Source organism: Miniopterus schreibersii, assembly GCF_964146895.1.
Source record: "Miniopterus schreibersii genome assembly, chromosome: X".
Classification (NCBI taxonomy): Eukaryota; Metazoa; Chordata; class Mammalia; order Chiroptera; family Miniopteridae; genus Miniopterus; species Miniopterus schreibersii.
Window position 1 is genome coordinate 92,766,980 of NC_138104.1, and position 18,268 is coordinate 92,785,247.

An 18,268-nucleotide genomic window follows, 5' to 3' on the forward strand; every position below is an offset into this window, starting at 1 on the left:
ATTGATTAATTGAGCCCCTCTCAACACTATGATAATGATAATAATAACAAGTGTGACTGCTTTACCACGATGGACTGTAGTGGCTTCACTATCATTTAACCACTATATAGACCGTGGGATATACTATTGTTCATCTCACCTTTATTCTTATATCTGTAATAATACTTGAAATAGAAACTTCTTCAAAGATGAACATCGGGGGAATAAAGTAATAAATGGAAGTATGAATTTTTCTATGTCAGCTTTGCTCTGTATTTTGCATATATTTTTTCTACAGATCAGCTTCTTGATTTTGGTTCCTGAATCTCCTTCGTTGTATGCATTAAAATGAGGCTAAGTGTCTTAAGGCATATTTTAATAATTCTATTGCACCAAACTAATGTTAAGTGTCCCATGTGTCATACAGAATGCATTTGACATCATCCATCAAATTAATATTTACCTCAGCATTTAAACATAACATCAACATGATGGAATACTGAAATACTAGTTATTACTTAAAATAAGGACTGCTGTCTGGAGTCATGAGATGGTATAGGTACAAGCATCTGACACAGTAGCAGAGAGTTCAAGGTCATATTTCAAATAAATGCTGATATTAAGTTCTGGGCATAAAATAAAGTGGAAACAAAAGGGAACTAAGGAAAAAAAACAAAAAAGAGTGTGAGGTTGACCCTGCATGGCTCCAGAACTAGAAATAGCAAACAGGTTATACTGACATGCAATCCTTCAGCCTCCCAATCCCATTAACATACAAATCATTAACAATATGCAAATCAGTAACACAATCAAGATTCCCACAGTAATTTCTATTCCCACCTCTGCAGAGAGATCTAGTCTATTTAGTTGTACAGATAGAGCTTCCGGAAAATTTGATTAATTAGGGGAAAACATGATAGTCACAAAAGAAAATTTGCAGTTAATCCAAGTTCAGTTAGTCAAGGTTACAAAGGGGAGAAATCATGTGGGCTGCTTAGTCTTGTGCAGTGAGAATTCCATTCCAGAGCCACCAATGCACCTCTGATTTCAGCCAACCAACTTATAACACCAGGTCATGGGGTAAAGCAGGCATAACGAGGGATTTGACTTTTCTTTTTAAAGTTTTTTTCTTTTTAGTTTGTTTATTTTGTTGTTGTTTTAGAATTCCTACAGAAAAATAACCCCACAGAGCAGTCATGCATAGTGGAGTGAGATGAAGATAAGACAATCACACCATCCTCTCCTATAAAAGCCAGTATCACCCGGCCGGGCGTGGCTCAGCGGTTGAGCATCGACCTAGGATCCAGGCGATCGGGGTTCGATTCCTGGTCAGGGCACATGCCCGGGTTGCGGCCTCACAGCCGATCAATGACTCTCTCATCATTGATGTTTCTATCCCTCTCTCTCCCTCTCCCTTCCCCTCTCTGAAATCAATAAAGATATATTTTTTAAAAAACAAAAAAACAGTATCAATAGCTCCCAACTCAAAACCATGGTAATTCAAATGGTAAAAATAACTTATAGGAGAGAAAATTCCTGTTTTAATTTGCTACTGCCACACAAGATTTCTATGGGACAGTCAAATTTCACAATAATGGGGAAAACTGAAAATAATATTCCATTTTAAAAAAACACTTATTAAATGTAAATTAAAATGAAATACTTTCAGCAAATAAGTGAGTTTTTTGACTTTTACAAATTTGTCTATTTTGAAATAATCCTAATTTACAGAAATTGCAAAAATAGTAGAGAGGTCTATCCCGTGTCCCCTACACCCAGAGTCTCCCAATGGTTACATCTTACATAACTACAGTACACTATTAAAGAAACCAAGAAATATACTGGTTCAATGTGTGTGTGCAGTTCTATGCCGTTTTATCACATGTAGAGATGTGTAACCACCACTGCAACCAAGATACAGACCTATTCCATCACCACAAAGATTCCATCATGAGCCTTAGCCCGTTTGGCTCAGTGGTTAGAGCGTCAGCCCAAGGACTGAAGAGTCCCAGGTTCGATTCCGGTCAAGGGCACATACCTGGGTTGCAGGCTTGATCCCTGGCCCTGGTGGTCGGGATGCATGCAGGAGACAAACAATTGATGTGTCTCTCTCACATTGATGTTTCTCTCTCTCTCTCCCTTCCACTCTTTGAAAAGCGATGGAAAAAAATATCCTCAGGTGAGGATTGAAAGAAAAAAGATTCCATCATGCCACCTCTTTGGCTACCTTTTTACACTCACATCCACCCACCCCATCAACCCTAACCCTTAGCAGGCACTTACTTGTTCTTTAGCAATTTAAGTATGCCGTTTTGCAAATGTTACATAAATGGTACCATGCAGTATGTGACCTTTTAAGATTGGCTTTTTTCACTCAGCGTAATGCCCTTGATGTCAATGAAAGTTGTTGCATGCAGAAATAAAAATGCAGTGGTTGCTCCAGGTATTACATGATACATTCATAACTTACCACAGTTGATTGGTGCTGAAATTTTACCAGTACAGTGAAATGTAAAAGCCTCACTTCCCTTTAAGTCAATTTACCCTATTCCATTTATAATTATGTTAAATATTTCTTCCACATACATTGAAAACCACATCAAAAATGTTGTACTTTTCACTCCAACTGCCAAATGTAATTTAGAAAACTCAAGAGGAGGTCTATTGTAAGCACCTATATTTTTGCTTTTTCCTTTGTTCTTCCTTCCTTCCTAATGCTTCAAGATACTTTCATTTCCTTTCTATTTTAAGAACTTCCTTTAAACATTTTTTGTTTATTTATTTATTTTTTAAATATATCTTTATTGATTTCAGAGAGAGGAAAGGAGGGGGGGAGAGAGAGATAGAAACATCAATGATGAGAGAGTCATTGATCAGCTGCGGCCCGCAACTGGGCATGTGCCCCGACCAGGAATCGAACCCCGATCGCCTGGATCCTAGGTCTATGCTCAGCCGCTGAGCCATGCCCGGCCGGGCCATTTTTTGTTTTTTTAAATGTTTTTATTGATTTATTTGATTTTTTTAGAGAGAGAGAGGAAGGGAGAGGGAGAGAGAGATGCACTGATGTGAGAGAACATGGATTGCCTGCCTCCTGCACGCCTCCTACCGGGCAACCCCGGGCATGTGCCCTGACCTGGGAATCAAACCAGCAACCTTTCTGTGCACAGGCGATGCCCAACCAACTGAGCCACACCAGCCAAGGCTAAACATTTTTTTAAAGGTAAATCTTCTAGGGAAAAATTTTCATTTTTCTTAGTCTGAGAATGTCTTCATTTCCCTTTTATTCCTGCAGCATAGTTTGACAAAATAAAGAATTTGTGGTTGACAATTCTTTTCTTTCAGCACTTGAAAAATTTTGTGCCATTTCTTTTTAGCCTTCCATGATTTCTCATGAGCAATCTTCTGTCATACAAATTATTTTTCCCCTATACAGGCATGCCTCATTTTATTGTGCTCCACTTTATGGCATTTCACAGATATTACATTTTTTTTACAAATTGATGGCAAGACCCTCCACCAGCAAAAAACCTGCAACTCACTTTATTGTGATACACGCCTTAATGTGGTGGGCTGGAACCAGACCCACAACATTTCCCAAGTCTGCCTGTAGATAATGTGTCATTTCTCCCTGGCTACTTTCAAGATATTTTCTTCATCTTTACATTTCTGAAGAGTTTGATTATGATGTGTCTTGGCATGGATTTCTTTGGGTTTATCTAGAGTTTCTCTCAGCTTCTGAAAACTACAGGTTTATATCTTGCCAAATTTAGGAAATTTTTAGCCATTGTTTCTTTGAATACCTTTTCAACCCCGTCCTCTTTCTTTCCTCCTTCTGGAATTTCAGTCACACAAATGTTACAGCTCTTGTTATAGTCCCACGGACCTCTGAGTCTCTGCTCAATTTTTTTCAGTCTATTTTCTCTTTCTTGTTCAGACTAATTTCTACAGTTCTATCTTCAAGTCCATTGATTCTTTCCTCTGTCCTCCCCATTCTGCTCAGTTTTTTCCAGTTATTTTATTATTCGATTCTAAAATATCCCTTGGTTCTTCTTTGTACCTAGAGAATATATTTCCTCTTAATGGATTTGCTGAAACCAAAAATAACTATCTTAGCCACCTGGGTCTCATACAGAAGAAGAATTGTTTGTTTTAACCAAAAGCAAAGAACGGCATAACAACAAATATAAGCGTCATAGTGTTAACTGAAGACAGTAGCATCCAAAAATGAGAAAACAAGCTAGTAGTCTGCTGACAAGGAGACACACAGATCTTTAGACCCTGGTCATGAAGGAGCCATGGAATTTGCTTATTTGTGTAAGCGTTAACATTTATGCAGGGCTAGAAGGATGCTGCACAATTATTCACAGGCCCAAGATGCCTCTCCAGTTGCCCAAAACAGAAAAGGCCGGATGGACTTTCAAGATGGCGGAGTAGGTGGAAGTAAATCACCTCCTCCCAGGACAAAACTGGAAATACAACTAAATTAAAGAACAGTCAACCTGAATAACCAACCAAAGACTAGCTGAAGAGGAGCCTTATAACCAAGGATTTAAAAAAAAAAAAAAAGAGAGAGACTGGAAGCATGACTTCAGGCATCTGAGGAGTCTGGGTTTTAACTGCCAATACTGCAATTTCAGTTAATGTTACAAGCAGCCATGGGGATTGAAATTAATGTTTCATTTGAGGAACAGGGACATAATGCAACCCTGTGCTTTACTTTATGATGAGTCCTTCCCATCATTTTCTACTAACCACATAAACGAACTGAGGAACTTGCCCACTCTTCTAGTCCCTAAAACAGTTTTTATAAGATAGTGGTATGTGTTCCTCTAAATCTTGGTAGACCTCACTTGTAAAAACATCCAGGCCCGGGTGTGTTTTGTTTGGCAGAAAGGGGGACTATTTGGGAGGATCTTTTGGCAATTTTTTGACTCGTTAGTAAATCCCTTTAATGAATATGGGTTTGTACATGTTTGGTATTTCCTTTAGAGTCAATTTTGATCATTTAATAAAATTAGCCGTTTCACCTAAGTTTTTGAAATTTTGTATCTCAATGAATATATCTTCAATATATAGAGATCTGCTAAATATATCTTCAATATATAGAGAGCTGCTAAAAGTAGAGGAGTAAAAATCCTACAACACTAAAGAATACGTGTGATAAACCTAAACTAGGAGACTGCCTGCTAAAATAAAAGATTCAATAGAGTAAGTGTCTAAAATACTATTAAAAAATCACCCATCATACAAAGAACTAGTAAAGGCACAATTTGAATGAGGGAAGACAATCGATTAATATCAACACCAAGACAAATCAGACATTGGAGTTATCTGACAAGAATTTTAAAGCATCCATGATAAAAATACTTCAACAAACTGTTACATAGTCTCTTGAAACAAATGAAAAAGTAGAAAATCTCAGTAAAAGAAATTGAAGTTATAGAAAAGAACCAAATGGGAATTATATAAATGAAAAAATACAATAACCAAAGTTAAAAATTATCAATGGGCTCAACCATTGAGTATTTAAATGGAACGCAGAAAAGAATCAGAGAACTTGAGACGGAACTCATTCAATTTACTCGAGAGAAAAATAGACTAAAAAAATTAACAGAGCCTCAAGGACCTGTGAGACCATAAGAAAAAGACCCAATATTCACATCGTTGAAGTCCAGAAAGAGAGGAGAAAAGTCCAGAAAGAGATCATGAGGCTGAAAGAGTATTCAAACAAATAATGGTTAAAAACTCTCCAAATTTGGGGAAAGACATAAACCTACAGATTAGAGGCTAAGCAAACCTCAAATAAGATAAACCCAAATAAATCATAATTAAACTTCTAAAAACTAAACACAAAGATAAGATTTTGAAATCAGCCAAAGAGAAATAGGGGGAAATCAACTGCAATGGCAACAGGTTTCTCATCTGAATCCAGGGAGACCAAGAGGAAGTGGCATAACATTTTTCAAGTGATGGAAGAAAAGAAATGTCAACCATCAATTCTCTATATGGTGAAACTGTCCGTAGGAATGAATGGGAAATAAGGACACTCTCAGATGAAGGGAAGCTAAAAGAATTGGTCATTAGTAAACTTACCCTTAAAGAATGGCTACAGGGCCCAAGCCTTTGCGTTGGGAGCCCAGTCTGGGGTGCCCGTGCGCCTGCAGCATGAGCGCTCCCACCGCGACCCCCACCTTGTCGCCTGTAGAGAATAGAAGCTGGTGGCAGCCAGCGTCCTACGACCCGTCGGACTCGTACCTGCAGATCCCGGGCCAGCCAGTGATGCAGCGCTGGGAGGCCACCTACAGATACCCAAGAACAGAAAGAACCGCGGAGACCTAAATGAAGCAATTAAACCGAGACTTGGATGCATAGAAGTTTCGATCTCTGGTGTAAAGAAAAGTGTACAGGACTGGAAGGAAAAAATCTCTGCAAGAAGCCACTGATGTGGACTTCAGAAGCTCCCCAAACTTCTTGGTTTTTAATTTCTCAAGCTATAAAATGGAGACAAACCAGATGGCTTATAAATTTCCTTCCAGCTCCAAGATTTCATCAAGATATGGTAAACTTTCTTGGCATTTATCATTTCTAAATTAAGGGCTTATCCTAAGATTCAGCGTGTGTGTCAGGAACCCCTCATCCCAGACCTACACTTTTCCATGGAAAAGTGAAAAGATGCCAAAATGTACTTAAGTAAGCTCTCATCTTTAGGTTAAAAGGTTTATGGGAGAGAAAGGTCCATATTATTCCAGACTGATGAGAACAGATCCTAGTTTTTAAACTTCCTCCCCAACAGGCTTTGATTAAATTCCTTAAATTTGTTTTAATCACATGAACTAAAAAAATGTATGAAATATTACTTACACTTCCATTCCTCAAACTGAATTTTCTTCTGCAGCTAACGTACTCCTAGTTAAATTTTCCCTTTTATTTCTACTTGTATTCTAATCTTGCTGAACATTTTTAAACAGACTTGAACACCAAGGACACTCAAAATAAAACATTGCTGAACAAAGCAGTGAATCTGCCTCCCACGTACACATGCACATGGACATATACACAAGCTCTCCCAACCAAATATATAAAATCTAGTGAGGTGGAGACCCGTTCAGAGGCATGCCCACCCTAGAAACGAAAACCACAGCCCCAAACCCTGGGCATTGGAGAGCTTCTCTTCCAAGCAACACTGCTAATTAGTGCTAAAAATACTCATGGCTCAACTACTCAAATACATGCCATAAATATACATACATACAAAGAGCTAATAAACATCACCTCTTAAAACCAAGTAAAAAAGCAATGGCCCTCCCCTATTGTGCTCACGCATCTCAGGCTCAGGACACTTGTGTTGATTTCTCTTTTCAACCGAAGTTGTCCTTGTTTATTTTAACTTGGCTCATTTGGACTAAAGTGTGCCAGAGAAGGCTCCTAGGGAAAGCATCCAGCTCAAGATATTCCCTGCACTCTCCTAGGAAGGTAGGTTCCTGCTCACAGAAATCCTTACCTTCGCACAGCCAGCACCCCACTTGCAGTATGCATATAGACAAGCTGTAGAAATGACCTTCACGGCACTCCATAAATCGCCATCCTATTCTCTGGCCCCTCACTTCCTTTCAGAGGGAACAATAGATGTGAAATCTATCAATTGTCTCTACTCCTCCAAACATACCTATTTATAGCCACATATATCCTTGCAACTCTCTCTCTCTTACCTCTTCTCCTCTATCCATATTGGTATAGTCTATTATACCTCCTCTCTTGAATTTTAAATCGCTGCTTCTCTACTGGCTCCTTCTGTTCAGGTTATGGAAAATTTCCTCCCACACTATAAACCTGTGGTTCTCCAAGTGTCGTCCTAGAATCCTTGCAGGAGGCCTTGAAGGCCCTCCCAGAGTTTTCCTTTTACTAACTCTACATCCACGGAAGGCCAGATTTTTCTTATTTACTTCTACCAAGGCAACAGATTGCAACACATTGTATACATAAGCAGATATGAGAATCCCGGTTGGTTTTTACTAGTCAACCATTAGAGAGAGGTGCAAAAACAAAAAAACTGTACCCAGCTGGTGTGGCTCAGCAATCGAGTACCAACCTAGGATGCAGGAGATTGTGGTTCAATTCCCGGTCAGGGCATGTGCCTGGGTTGTGGGCTTGATCCTCAGCAGGGGGTGTGCAGGAGGCAGCCGATCAATGACTCTCATCTTTGATGTTTCTCTCTCTCTCCCTTGCCCTTCCTCTCTCTGAAATCAATAAAGATATACTTAAAAAAGAAAAGAAAGGAAAAACCATACCACTCTTTTCATTAAATTTTTTGTTTTGAAAAAGTTATTTTTCTTAAATATATATGTTAAGAAATAATGGGTTTATTATTGCCTTTTTTAAATGAATAATTTAAAAAATTTATATGTTAATATGTAATACAGTAAATATTAAATGAAATAAACAAAAGCTCTTTGAGGTCCTCAATAACTTTTTAAGAGTAGAAAGGGGTCCTGAGAATAGAAGGTTTAAGAACTGCTGCTATAAATAATTTTCCGAATCCTGCTACTCACTCAGGATACTGGTCTTTGTCTCCTTGCATTTGCCACCAACAGGGAGTCACACATTCCTTGTTCTCATTTCCTCAGTTCCGATTATCTCTTTGATCCACTGGATTCCAACTTCTGCTTCCCATCACTCCACTAAAACTGTTCTGACCAAGGTCACTGGTGATTTCCTTTTTTAAGAATTTTTATCAAATTCTTTTATGATTACGAAAGTAATACATGCTCATTGTAGGACATTTGGAAAATGCATATAAGCAAAAACAAAAGAAAAAAGCAATAAAAAAAATCACCCCTAATCATAGTGGCGAGAAGGGCACCAGGAGCCAAGAAATTCAGGCAGCCTCTAGAAGCTGAAAAGGATCAGGGCACTAAGGAAAAAGTTAAACAAGATGAAAGCCATATGGCTAGAAAGTCACATATGAAAATATAGCCAGGGGCTTTTGAAGCCGAAGTCCATGTTCATTCTTCTGTGTTCTACTGCCATTGTATGGGTAAGAACTGACTAGTTTTGGTTAATCTCTTATGCATATATGCATAGCCTATGGACACAGCCGATAGTGTGGGGAAGGCTGGGGGGGTTGCTGGTGGAGGAGGGCAAAAGGGGGGCAATGGGGGACACCTGTAATAGTATAAACAATACAAAAATGAACATGCCAGTAAAATTAAAAGCCAACGTGAAAATAAAAGGTTCATGAAATCATGATCAATGTAAACAAAGCTAAGAAGAACATAAAAAATTAATGAAAGTATTTTTCTTTCAAAAAAAAAAAAAAGAACTGCCTCTTTTTCCTACCCTGGTCAGCTACTCTCTCTTCAGAGAGATTTGAGGAATGAGAATGACTCCATCCCCCATTGCTGGTTTAAAGGTGGAAGAAGGACAGCAGCAGGAAGGAATGTAGGAAGCGTCTAGAAGCTGAAATCCACACTGGCTCACAGCCAGCCAAGAAATGGGACCTGAATTCAGAAAACAAGCAGAGGTAGCCACTGTTAGGAATCTGTCCCTTCAGAGTTTTCAGTGCACAGTGTTATAAAGATGGAATTAGAGAACACACATTGTTTGGGGGGGTGTTTTACATACTGTTTTGAAATGAGCTTTCTGACTGGCCTGGTCACTGGTGACCGTTAAGTGCTAAATCCTAAGGTTTCTTATTAATCTGTAGTCTCCTTGGTGTCCCTGCATCATCTGGCTTTGCCAACACATTGGCCCACTCCTTCTCTATGCTCTGCACACCCTCTAAATGTACCCATTATTTCTAAAGCTGTCCCTGGCCCCTATACGTAGATGAGGCCCAGATCCCTGTTTTTAGCCCTTGTTTTCTGCAGAACTCCAGACCCAGATTTCTAACATTCTGCTGGGCAACTCCACCTCTATGTTTCACAGATCTTCAAACCCAACATAGTGAAATTAATTTTTTCCTATGCCTCTCCCAGTGTGCTTCCTATTCTGGAATTCCCTATCTCACCTGATGGCCCCACTCTGCCTAAAACAGAAACCTGAACCTTAAGGCCCCTCCGCACTTCCCTTCAATCATACGAAATAGTTCCATTTTCAAATATAGTAATTAGTACCTCCCGATTGTCTCTGGAGACCCACTTCTCACTCATGCCACCGCTAGTGCTCTCATCAGTACTCGATCTCCTAGCCATCCCCCCTTTTCCAGGCCCCTCTTCCTAAAACCCAACCAGAACGCAGAGTCAACTTTCCAAAACACAAATCTGATCACCCTCTTCTGTCCTTCTATGGCTCCCCATTACTTAGTGGACCTCTTCGCTGTCTGGCTTCCACCTACTTCTCTGAGCCCTTCTCCCTCACCTCCCACGCACGTACCTATTCTGTGCTCCAACCGCACCGAGCTACTCATAGCTCCCCCTAAACTCCATGCCCTTGGAGACACTGCGTTTGTGCATGCCATTCCCTCTGCCCTTCCCCTATCCGCACCCAACAAGCTCCTCGCCTTTAAAGACCCCACTCAAATGGTACCCCTCTTCTGAAGACTGCAGCGAATCCTCCAAAGAGAGTTAATTGCTCCCTCACCTGTCCTCATAGGGCCTGGAACTTCTGCCATGGTGCTGATTATCCCACATTGGAGTGGGCCGCTACCTGTCTATGGTCATGTCAAGAGCTGAGATCTTGTCTTCAGCATCCTTGTGTCTCTACCCTCACCTACTGGACAGTTGTTGGATGCGTAACTAAATCTATATTAAACAACATTGGCTTTGTAGCCTTCCCACTTGGTATACCATCCGATGAAGAAGCTACAGATCAAGCAGATATACTGCCAAGCATCAGCACTCACTCGCTTGTGTTCACACAAGTAACATCCGTGTGCAAAGAAAGTCAATCCTCCTACACACTAGCACAGTTAAATGCAACATAAGCAACCCAAAAAGTAGTAGAGGGATGTTTTCCCAGACTGCATCTTTTTTTTTTTTAAAATATATCTTTATTGATTTCAGAGAGAGAGAAACATCAGTGATGAGAGAGTCATTGCTCGGCTGCCTCCTGCACGCCCCCTGCTGGGGATCGAGCCCGAAACCCGAGCATGTGCCCTGACCGGGAATCGAACCAAGATTTCCTGGATCCTAGGTCGATGCTCAACCGCTGAGCCATGCCCAGCAGGGCCCCAGGCTACATCTTAAATGAGCTCTTGCTAAAGCCTTTTCTGAAATGTATTTTCCACTTTAGACTTTGTTCCCAGACCCTTCCCATCCATGAAATACAATAAAAATTGAGTAATGTGTACAGAAAAACAGGTAGCACCGTTCAGTGGGGAAAACTCTGGCTTTTGTGTGTGTGTGTGTGTGTGTGTGTGTGTGTGTGATCTTAGGCAAGTTATTGGATCTTTCTAAACCTCTATTTCCTCATCCATGAGATGAAGACAGATCTAACTTTATAAGATTTTTTTTAATTTGGAGATAACAGCCCTCATCAGTAATGCAATTCCTCAGTAATTCAAGAAAATTGGTCATTCAGAAGCATCTATATTGGTAGTAATTGCAATTGGTCTGCTGTAATAAAGGCCGTTTACTTCAAACTCTTCTATCAAAGAATAAATTCAATGTGGAACTGAATCTAAGGGCAAAAACCACGTTCATGACTCGAATGAATGCTGTCTTAAGGCCAGGACTTGACCATCAGCTAGGTTTAATGCTTTGCTGATTAATAAATCTCATCCATTCCACACAGACAAAAATACATAGTAGTATAGCCCACTATTAAAACAACACATTACCCAAGGACCAGAAAAATCCAAATATTATTTTAATTGTTTGGGAAGATCACACAAGTCTGAGTGTTGCTTGAAGCTGTACCCTGAGAAATGATCCCCCAAACTCTGGGTTATTTCAGAATTTCTGGAATCCTCTGAAGTCTATCTCAGGTTTACTCCCAGACCAGAAAATTATAGAGAACCCATCCATGGATTTCAACTAGCCACACAGCAGCCCTGAGTTAGCTAATTTCCGTCACCACCCTTGGCTGTCCATGGGTAATTAAGAGGTTAACATAACAAAAGTGGAGAGTGTACACTTGTGGTGGGAACCCGTACAAAGGGTGACCTTTGAGCCTTCCACCTGTCACTGCCCATTCTGCTCACACACCAGTTTTCTTTGTGAATCATGAAAAAGTGTTTCGGGGTATTGGCTAAGGGGGCCAGCTGTCCTGAAATGCTAAAATTTCCCAAAAGCAAGGGGATAGGAAACTGCAGTGTGAGTTGCTAATAAATATGAACTAACAGATTATGTCAGCATATGCGCTAAAGACTCCTCAGAAACAATTCAGAAAATAGGATTTCAGAAGAGGGAATATATTAAATTTGTCTATTCAAACTCCTCTGGGTATTTTTCACAATAGCAATAGGATTTTTATGCGTGCGCGCACGCGCACACACACACACACACACACACACCACTACTCTTTTAGAATGAGCAATTATATATGACCAAAAGATGGCACTGATAAAAACAAGTTTGGGGTCAATACATGCATTACTAACTTTAGACAAAACTCCATGACTAAGGGTGGGGTTAGAAGGACAAAGACAAAAGTGTTTTCCTGAAGCAGCCTCTTTAAAGGTCACCTATAGAGGAAAGTACATGCTTCTGTTTTTCCATTTCTGGATCCCTGCTCTGATGTGAACATATTTGTATAATTTATGCACATAATAGTATTTAATAGCAGCAAATTCACACACCTGCTGATTTTCCTCCATGTGAAGGGAAAACTGTAAAGGTCAACCAGATGATTTCTTTTAGGTAGTGGAACGAGACAGACTGCAGTTCAAATCCCAGTGCTGCCGTTTGCTAGCTGTGTGGCTCCAGGAAGTTACTTAACCTCTTTGTGCCTCAGTTTTCTCTTATGAAAATGGGGCTGATAAAACAATGGACCTCATGGCTTTGTTATAAAAAGAATATGAATAGCTCAGCCAGTGTATCCCAGTGGTTGAGCATCGACCTATGAACCAGGAGGCCACAGTTCCATTCCTGATCAGGGCACCAGCCTGGGTTGCAGGCTGGATCCCCAGTAGGGAGCGTGCAGGAGGCAGCCAATCGATGATGTTTCTCTCTCATCGATGTTTCTCTCTCTCCATCCCTCTCCCTTCCTCTCTCCGAAAACAATAAAGACATAAAAAACGTAATATGAATAAATACAGAAAATGCACTTAGAACTGATGGAGGCACATAGAAAGCGATTGTTATTGTTATTACCATGCCATTATTTAAGCTTTAAAAGACTGTGGTAGATTGTGAAGTAATTAGCATGTGACTTTATCTAACAAGGGTTAGAATTTACCAAACTCTCATTTGACAGAAGTAAAAAAAAGAGTGATGTTAAAAAAAATTAGCCAAAAAAAAAAAAAAAAATTTGCCAGTCCCTACCCCTGTTTTAAAAGATCATTATTCAAATTCACAGCAAAAGAAAGTAGAACAGAGACTACCATGGCCTGTGAGGAGGAGGGAGGGGGAGTGAGTGTTTAATGGGGACCAAGTTGCACAACAATGTGAATGAGCTTAATGACACTGAACTGTACAGTTAAAAATGATGAAATGGGCCCAGTCGGGCGTGGCTCAGCCAATGAGTATCGACCTAGGATCCAGGAGATCGCAGTTCGATTCCCAGTCAGGGCACATACCTGGGTTGCGGGCTCGATCCCCAGGGGGGGTGCGTGCAGGAGGCAGCCGATCAATGACTCTCTCATCATTGATGTCTCTCTCTCTCTCTCTCCCTCTCCCTTCCTCTCTCTGAAATCAATAAAGATATATTTTTTAAAATGGTGAAATGGTAAGATTTATGCTATGCATATTTTACCACAGTAAAAATATATTTGGTGTCCTATTTTTTAAAAAGATCATTGCGAGTGCCAAGTTGAACATGAACCGTAGGGAGCAGGAAGCAGGTAGACAGCCAGACCACCCCTGTTGCCGAATTCTGTGCAGTTATGGTCTCTTCCCTTTCTTTTCTCCCTCCTCATTAGAATATTCCGATATAACTTTTCAAAGGCCTCTCTGCCCACCCACATCCAGATGTTCCAGTGACACTTTTAAGATGTCAAAGTCTCAATAGGTTAGGAAGCAGTTGCCTAACTTCTGCCTACAGCTGATCAACATGAAAAGAGTTTCAAATTCCTAAGGCCCCCGAGAAAGTCCACACTTGCTTTCAGGAACCTGCTCCAGTGTCTGTCAGCCTTTGCTTCGAGGAAACATGCTCAGTGTATCTTAACTAAATCCCTCTGATTGCACTTTAAGTCCGTGTCCTCTTGTTCTAGTTTCCTTGAGCTGAAACACAGCTGGTTTCCATCCTCTGCAAAGTAAGTTTCTCTGTGCTTAGAGATTGCTGCAAAGGCCTCTTCTTCAGGCTAAACAGTCTCAATTTAAGCCTTTCTTCTATAAAACCTCTCTCTAAATGCTCCATATTCCCATTTAAATAGTTCATAACTAGATACAGTCCTCTCTGAAAAACAGGAAGAACAAAAATATATAAGATTGGGGTAAAGGAAACATAATTATAAAGAATTATGGAGAGCCAGCACGAATGTCAAATTTTTACAGTTTCATCAACACCATTAACAGTTATTTTTCTGAAGCTACCACCTTTTTAGGTTAATTAACAAACACACGGTAGTTATGAATTTCAGATGATCATAGATAATTGCACTATACAATTCACCAAATACTGTTTATCTTCCAGAACCAACAAAATATGGGGGAAACAGAGCAAGTGGTAAATGCCACTAACTTCACCTGTGTAACAATGGTTAAATATTCCATTTCAATGGCAAGTGAAGAAACACACTTATATAACAATGAGGAAATTACAAAGGGCATGACAGCCCTGAGTTGCTCCATTCGAGCAGATTCACATGACAGAGATTGTGTAATGTCTCACCAATGAATCTCTGTAAGGCACACAATTGCAATAGCATTGAAATTCATATTTTTATCTGTATATTGCACTGTGTGCCCACCACCCAAAGTCAAGTCATCTTCCGTCACCATATATCTGGCTCCCTTTGCCCTTTACTACTCCCACCCCCTTCCCTCTGCAACCACCATACTGTGGTCTGTGTCTATGAGCTTCTGTTTTACGTCCCACATGAGTGAAATCGTATGGTTCTCAGCTTTTTCTGACTGACTTATTTCGCTTAGCAGATGTGTTATTGCTACCTTATGAAAAAAGTCCTCAGGTTCCATATTAATTAATTCTCTGAACTTTTTACAGTTTCTCTTATGTGCTTTTTTGCACTGGGCCATGTGTATATTAATAGAGCAGCAGTTCTGAAACTTGTTAGTTTCAAGACCTCTTACACTCTTAAAAATTACTGAGTGTTCCAAAGAGCCTTTGTTTTATATGGGTTCTATCGATTGATATTTACCATATTAGAAATGAAAACAGAACTTTTACAATAGGTATTGATTTATTTTAAAATAACAATAGCCCCATTACATGTTAATATAAATGTTTTGTGAAAAATAGCTATATTTTCCACAACAAAAAACAGTGAGATGAGTGGCCTTGCTTTATATTTCTGTAAGTCTCTTTCGTGTGTGATTTAATAGGAGACAACTCTTTTATAGATCTGCTTCTGCATTCAGTCTGTTGTGACATCACATGCCGTATAGCCCCTGGAAACCTCCACTTTACACTCAATAAAAAGTGAGAATTAAAAAAGCAAATAGTGCCCCTGGAGGGTGTGGCTAAGTGGTTAGACTGTCAGCCCCTGCACTGAAGGGTCAAGGGCATGTACCTGGGTTGCAGGTTCGATCCCCAGCCCCATCCAGGGCGTGTGTGGGAAGCAACCAATCGGTCTCTCTCTCTCCCTCCCTCCCTTCCTTCCTTCCACTCTCTAAAAATCAATAGAAACAATATCCTCGGGTAAGGATTAACAACAGCAACAAAAAGCAAATAGTTTCTTAATATTATTGAGGTATTTTTTATCTCGTATATCCATACTTTGAGAACCATTGTTAGCAGAGGTTGTAGGGACTGAAATTATTTCTAAGAAACTGAAATTGGTAAGGACAAATCCTGTAGATGCTGAGAATCATAGAGATCAAGTAGAAAGTAAACTACCTCTTTGTGAAAGCCTTGTGCTTTGAACCATGCTAACCATATCAAACCCATAGGCAATAAAGCTTAATAAGATGGCCCCCATTACCAAGTGTTGCTCAAGCATTATCTTCATTTCACCTTGAGAGCTAGTTTTCACTGGACTGGAGAGAGAGCATCTTGTCCCGTAGGGCAAACTACCTGACTCCCAGGCTCCCTTCAACCTATTATATTCTTGTTTTTCTCTCCTTCCTAGTTTCTAGAAGCCCAAACATAAGTCGCTGTAACATGCGCCACAGGGCAAGAAAGGCTCCATATGAGACAGACGATTTAAGCAGATTCTATTCAGTCCCAAGGAAATTTAAATAACTTGATCTTTTCTGGACCTGAAACCAAAATCCTATCTTCTCAGAGAAGGCTACAAATGTTCAGCCAAGGGTCTAACTATGTCATAGTGTAGCAGCATGCCACTCTCCTCTAGCCCTAAGATATGAAAAATGATTCAAGACTCGATGTTGAGTTGAGTATTTGTTTGAGAAAATGGGAAAATGTATGTGAGCTCTTATTTTACCCTTTCCAACTTTCACCCCTTCATACTGCTCTAGAGGAATGTGTGTGCTGGGAGTGGGCAGTACATTAATTTCTAGAAAGATAAGAAAAGAAATATGTCACCCTAGCTGGTTTGGCTCAGTGGTTAGAGCATTGGCCCACTGATTGAATGGTCCTGGGTTTGATTCCAGCCAAGGGCACATACCTCGGTTGCAGACTCAATCCCCAGCCCTGGTTGGGGCGCCGAGCAGGGAGCATCCAGTTTATGTGTCTCTCTCCCATAGATGTTTCTCTCTCTCTCTCTCTTTTCTCCCCCCCACTCTCTCTCAAAAGCAATGGAAAAAATATCCTCAGGTGAGGAGTAAAAGAATTAAAATAAAATAAAAACTTTAAAAAAGAAAAAATGTCATTAATTCCACTTCTTATAAAATAGTAGTTACTTGACTCTTGGGAAATATTTTATGTATCCATTGCTGACTGTATACCAAAAAAAATGTCAAACAAAAATAGCTAAATTGGCCCAATCCAAGGACTAAATTTCCATGAACAAAGCCGTATTCTTGTGGGGGAAGAATACAAGATTAAGTTGGAATATATGCTTATATGTGTATCTTTCACCCTTTGTAACTGGAAGGCAAAAAGTGGTTGGCTCTGTCTTATAGCAGAACATGTATTATAACCAAACGCAGTTTAAAAATACAAAAGCAACAAATGGCTTTAAAAAAAAATAAAATAAAAGGAACCCTAGGGCTTCGCCTTTGGATAAGATATCACTGGGGACATTTTTTTTAATTCAGTAAAATACTCAAATAGCAAGTGTCAAGGTATTGTATATCCACCCAGTTGGTAAAATAAGTCAGTTAATTTGGCAGGTAAGTATTAAGTAATCACGCTGTCAGAATCGGGTGAGTATCAAAGGGAGAAAGACAAAGACCGAACAAAGGAGGAAAAATAAAATAAGTAGCAGATTATCAAATAAGTAAATAAAAATGAGAACTTCTCAATACTCTATTGTATCCCCCATAAACCAGTTCAACCCTGCAGACTTTCGCCTTCCTGCTTGGGAGTCAGGAAAGCAGTGTGAGTACGAGGAGCCCGGCTGCTTGCGAACTGTGCCCCTGAGAGTGGTTTGCAGAGGTTTGGGGAAGGAAAGGCCTGGCCCTTTAAGGATGAAAAGCTGGGCCCTGGCAAGCAGGGCACTGTGAAATGGCAAAGAAGCCTGCTTCTCCACGTGCTAGCGTTTCTCCTGAAGGAGGGGGCTGAACCAGAAGCAAAGCTGCCAGGAAAAGCCTGACTACAGACCATTTAAGCAGATTTTATTCAAGCCCAGGAAATTCACATAACTTGTTCCTTTCCCTTCCTAAAACAGAAAGTGCATGTGTAAGTGCCATTGAAACCGCTGGGACTCTGGGAAGCAAGGACAGAGCCTTATTTATCTCTGAAACTTACCAGTGCTTGCACAGGGCTGGGCACATAGCAGACCCTGAACACGTGTTTGTGGAATCAAAAGAAAGGATGCCACCTCTAGACACTATCCACAATTAGTTACCATACTTTTGTGTTCTGCGAAGAAACAGTGATTTCAGGCCTTTCTGATGTTAATGCCAAGTTCCTTTTCATAAAAAAGACTGGAGAGCCTGACTGAATCCTA